The sequence below is a fragment of the Chrysochloris asiatica genome, unplaced genomic scaffold, assembly GCF_000296735.1.
Source record: "Chrysochloris asiatica unplaced genomic scaffold, ChrAsi1.0 scaffold00036, whole genome shotgun sequence".
Taxonomy (NCBI): domain Eukaryota; kingdom Metazoa; phylum Chordata; class Mammalia; order Afrosoricida; family Chrysochloridae; genus Chrysochloris; species Chrysochloris asiatica.
In genome coordinates, this window is record NW_006408554.1 from 19,109,546 (window position 1) to 19,115,545 (window position 6,000).

Here is a 6,000-nt window from a genome sequence, read left to right on the forward strand (position 1 = left end):
TCACCCAACATAGTTCTGAATCAGGGAGAACAGTTCCTGCTAGAATTTAACAATAATCTTATCAGTGGAAAAAGGATTGAAGTTGACAAACACTTCATTTTTCTTGGCTCAACCATCAATACTCATGAAAGCAGCAAGTCAAGATATCAAATGACGTATTGCATTAGGCAAACCTTCTGTACAAGAACTTTTTAAAGTGTTGACGAGCAAAGATATCAGTTTAAGAACTAAGGTGCTCCTGACCCAAGCCATGGTATTTTCAATAACCTCACATGCATGTGAAAGTTGGACAGTGAATAAGGAAGACTGTAGAAGAATTGATGCATTGAGTTAGGGTGTGGAGGAGAATATTAAAAGCACCATGGCTCCCAAAAGAACCAACAGATCTGTTTGGGAGGAAGTACAGCTATAGTGCTCCTTGGGAGCCAGTTGACCAGACTTTGTCTTTAATACTTCGGACATATTGTCAGGAGGGACCAGTTACTGAAGAAGGATATAATGTTTGGTAACGTGGAGGGTCAGAGAAAATGGAAGACCCCCAGTGAGATGGATTGGCAAAGTGATAGCATCAATGGGCTCATGCATAGCAGCAACTGTGAGGTTGGCCCAGGACCAGGCAATGTTTCGTTCTGTTGTACATAGGGTCTCTGTGAGTTGATACCGACGTGATGGCACCTAACAACAACAACAACATGCTGCCAGTGATTAATTAAAATGACTTTCACTAATGCCAATACCATGTCTAAGATTCAAGTGTGTGTTAGATAAATGGATATAATACCCATGGAGTGGTTAGTACCACTGCGTGGAACTCTCACCCTAGCACATTGGTGGATAGGTGAGATGTGGAGACAGCCTGTAAGGCAAATTGCTTGTATACTATCAAAAGAAAGTAACTGGTAGTTTGTTCAGAAAAGAGAATATTCCAAAGTGAAGGAATGACATTAATCTGGAATGCTTGTTTGGAGACCACTGAATAATCTAGTGTTGCTAAAACAGAAAGTTCTTAAGAGAAATGGTGGGTAAGAATCTGGAAAGATAGGAATAACACTGTACAGAACAATTGCAGCTAAATTAGGGAATTCCACCATTAAATTTCAGGTAACAAGGAGTCTTTGAAGGGTTTGAGAAGAGTAACATTATAATTGCTGTGTTTGTGGAATGCAAAACTGTTGACAATATAAATTATGGCTTAGTGGAATGGAAGAACAGAAAACAAAGAAATCCATTTGAAAGCTATTACAATAATTAGAGGAATGAATAATTAGGAACATATAAACCAAAGGAGATGGACTGAGGGAACCTAATGGAATAGAAACAACCTGATTGGATGTGAGGATTCTGATTGAGTGGAAAAGAAAATGACTATGAAATGGTGATGCTGTGCAAACAGCAATAGGAATATAATAGGAAGAATAGGTATTGAGGAGAAGGTAATACAGAATAATTTCTATGTAATGAATGAAAACCATTTACACATCAACTGAAGAATGGATAAACAAACTGTGGTACATGCACACAATGGAATATTAGGCTACCTTGAAGAATAACAAGGACGCTGCAAGCCACTGCATAACATGAATGAAACTTGAGAACATTATGCTGAATGAAATTAGTCACAAAAGGACAAATATTGCATAAGACCATTATTGTAAAAGCTTAAGAAAAGATACCCATACTAAAAGTGGGGAAAAAAAATCCTTTGTTGGTTACCAGTGGGCTTGGGGTGGGGGTAGGAGGGTTCAGGGGAGATGGAGGGAAGTGACTGTAGAGCACTGGGTAGGGGGCAGACATGTCATAGTTATAGTTTGGGTGTTGGGGAGGGTAATACACAAGAGGGGGAGGGGTGGAAGAACAAGGTACTAGGGGAACACTGAGGCAGGTTTGCATGGGCTAAATAGGACAGAGGTAAATAGTGATGCATGCTCAACCTTGGAACAGAAGGGCTCTGTGACACAGGGATCTAGACATAGTTTGAAGAGGAGAAATGATGTTAAGATTCTTGACTGTCTCATGAATACTGTTTTCCCTTGTCTACTATTGTAAAATAGACACTTGAATGGGATAGAAAGGAATATCAGGAAACACGACTACAGAAAGCTTTTAAGCCAGTCTTCAGCCTATAACTCATTGGAATACCTAAAAGGGAAACTGGAAAAGACACAAAAAAATTTAGAAAAAAATTAAATAAAAAAAATAATAAAATAAAATAAAACTATTTACAAGAACTTGTTTCAGATATTATATATACAATTATTCTTAAAAATTAAGTTTTATGGCCCTGAATTCATAGTTGAATGAAAAATATAAGATTCTTCTTCAAGGTCCTATAGCAATAAAGAGTCAAAAATCTAACCCAGGTCTCTATGAGTACAAAGGTTAAAAGGCAAGATGTGACTGGGTTACAAGTTTTCAAGAGGGAGCCTAGTTCCAGATGGGGCAGGGGAAGGTAGAATCTCCACTGAATGGTTTCCAACCTATTGGGTTGGGGCTAACGAAAGGAGATACGGATAAGACTCCTGCAATACAATAGTGAATAACTGCTATCAGGACTAACCGTGAGAGTTGGAAATGTAAAGGTAGACGTTTTGTAACAAAAGGAGGGGAGTGACTGATTTTGCAGTCCAGGAGCAGAGGTCCCTGGGACCATCAAGTAAGAAGAGCGGAGTGCGGGACCCTACCCAGAGAAGCAGTGATACCAGAAATGGAGGCAGAGAGGATGATGTGGACAGATGGAGAGGCTGGAGACACTGGACCCAGAGAGGAAGAGGGGTTGTGTGCTGACGGCCGGGGGGCAGGCCTGTGGAGTGTACCCTTTGGTTGTTTGATGATGCATGGAGGGCATTGTAATCATTGCAATGAAACAAAATACGATAGGATGAATGTGAAACTGATGCTCTCCCATGTAAACCTACATAATTCACAATAAAACTTAAAAAAAAAAAAAAAAGTAATGCTTGTCAATGATTGGATATTAGAACAACTCAAAAACAAGCCTGTAAGGTTGAATGATAAGAAATAAGGAAGAAGTGAAACTTGTCTTCATAACATTTAAGCAATCACAAAAAAGACTAGAGGGGCAAGAGAATCTTAATCAAGAAGTTGCCTCTTTATCTTGGTAGATCACTTGGTAAAAAAGTGAAAGATGATGTGCCTCAGTTCTGTGTCTAAGCTCTTTGATAACCATCTGCTGTACCCACATGGTTTGCCACATGGTAAGAGAGTATTGTGGGTAGCTCTATGGCACACTTAGCAAATAGGAGCCACTCAAATTCTCTTCAATTTAAATACACAAGTAGGTTATGTTGGTATTTAAAATGCATCCACTGAGAAAACTGCTGTATCCCAGACATGACTCACCACTTATCATAATTATATTGTTAGCAAATATCAAGCACAGTCCTCAAACTTGATTTTATTTTGCATATATATAGTAGCACTTATTTTAATATACACAAATAGAAAATGTAAGTGCAGTGGTTAATGTTTGCTAGAGAAATCCATTTCAGCGTTTTAGTGAGTAATCACAAAATAAATATTTAGGCTACCACAGGAAAAATATCTGTGAGTGGTTTGGGCTGTTTTGTCTAGCCCATACTATCTAGAATATGAAATAGCAATGCATATTTTGCATTATGACTATACATTAAGGGTGGGGAGAGGAGAATATAGTTTAATTACAAAAGAAAAATAGCAACAACAGTAGAAGTTTTAGAATCAGCAGGTAAAATAAGAAATGAGGAGACAGAAAAACCAAACAAACAAACAAACATGTTAAATAGAAAGTTTAATCTCTTAGAAAGAGGAGAGAACCAAATGAAAGGTAGAAAATAAGCAGTCACCCTTTAGGAACAAAGCCCAAAAGGAACAAAATCAATTTTCAACTTAGACTACTCTGTACTAGAAGAGACATTAAAAAAGTTTAAAAAATTAAAAGAAAGGAATAGACTTCAGATTTAGTGGGACTTTGGGGTCCCGGGTGGAGGCCCTGGGTGGAGATAATAGTTAACATTATCATGTACTAACTGAAGGGTTGGAGGTTTGAGTCTACACAGAGGCATCTTGGAAGAAAATCCTTACGATCTTCCATATTTGAAAAACCAGCCATTGAAAACTACATGGAGCACAAATCTACTCTGGCACATGAATGGGAATCAACTCCATGGTAACTGGAATAGAGATGTTGGAGTTTCAGTGGTAGGATTCTTGCCTTCCGTGCCTAACACCCAGGTTCTATTTCCAGTCAGTACACCTGTAGTCTGTCAGTGGAGGCTTCCATGGAGGTTACGATGTTGAGCAGAATTTAGTGGAACTCTAGACTAAAACTAGAAAGATTTGGTTATCTGTTCCAACAATCAGCCAATCAAAACACTGTGGGTCAAAACAGTTAGATATATAACCAATCGTAGGGAAGTTGCAGGACCAGGCAGTGCTTGGCTTTGTTGAACATGGGGTTAACATGAATTGGGAACAGACTAGTGAAAGGGGGTGGAACCTTCAAAAAAGAACTGTCCTATTACAGAGACAGGCTCTTCTTTCTTCCTCTACTTCCCATTTTTCATGGGTTGAAAATAGTTTTAATATCGTATTCATAGTATAATCAAAGATTTAGAATAATATAAATGATCTTCGCCTTCTCAAAATTCACAAAACAATTTAGTTAGAAATATTTAAAAATAAAAACATCAATGATATAGCTACAAAAAAGGAATATGTGTATGAATGTCCTCATTCACATACAATTATCAGAAAAACTGATAGTCTAAATTCTTGCATGACAAGGACACAAATGGTAAAAGAGAAAAATAGAAAACTAAACAACTGCATTCTTTTTCAGTCCTTGTTTATTGTAGGTTTTTGAGTTTTGAGTGGATATCCTGCTTGCATCCTTAAAAACACATTGCCTAAATTATTAATCGTTGATGCTGTTGTTGTTAACTGCTGTCGAGTCAGTTTCAATTCATAGTGAACCTGTATAAGGTTTTTGAGGAGTGGCTGGTGAGTGTGAACCACCAATCTGGTGATTCGAACTGACCTTGCAGTCCAGTGTTTATCCTACAGCACTATACCAGGACTCAAAACTGTTATAAGGAAAATATACGTTGTCATTAACTAACTTGATTAAATACCTATTTATAATAGCTTCCAGTTCCTTGTAGATATGATGCTGTATTCTTCACTACTTTTATTTCCTCTCCATAATACATCATTTTCTCTTAAATTAAGAAAATTAAAATTTAATTTCATTTGGAAATTTTCAATGAAACATTTCTTCTAAAAGTTTTAGACAAAATGAGTACTGCCAGGTTAGACTTTACAATAATTCAGTGGTATTCAGTACTTGTTGCTGTTAAGTGCTGTCAAGTCATAGCAACCTTGTGTAGGGTTTCTGAGGAGCAACTGGTGGGTTCGAACCACTGACATTGCAGTTAGCAGTCCAATTTTTACTCTACAGTGCCAGGATTCTTAGACAGGTACCTACACCAAAAACACAAACAGTTTCTACTTCAAAGAATGAGACATCGGTGGTTTAGTTGGAGACGTCACACCTTCCATGAGCAAGTTCTGGTATGGTGCTGTATGATAAGCACTTGACCTCAAGGTCGGTTTGAACCACAAGGTTGGTGGTTCAAGATTACCAGCTGTTCCTTGGAAACCCTATATAGGATTGCTATGGGTCAGAAGCGACTTCACGGCACTCGACAACAACAAGACCTGGGTTGGATTCCTGCCCAGTGCCCTTCTTGAGCAACCACCACCCTTTTCTCATACTGTTATGATACTGAACAAGTTGCAATTGACTTCCAGACTAAAGCAAAATAGACAAAAGAGCCAGGCAATCTACTTCTAAAAATCAACCAATGAAAATCCTATGGATACAATGGTTAGTCTGACCTGCAACTGATCATGGGCATGGATGGAACGGGACCTGGCAATGTTTCCTTCCATTGTGTGTGGGACTTCTGGGAGTAAGAGATAACTTCATGGCAGTTAACAACA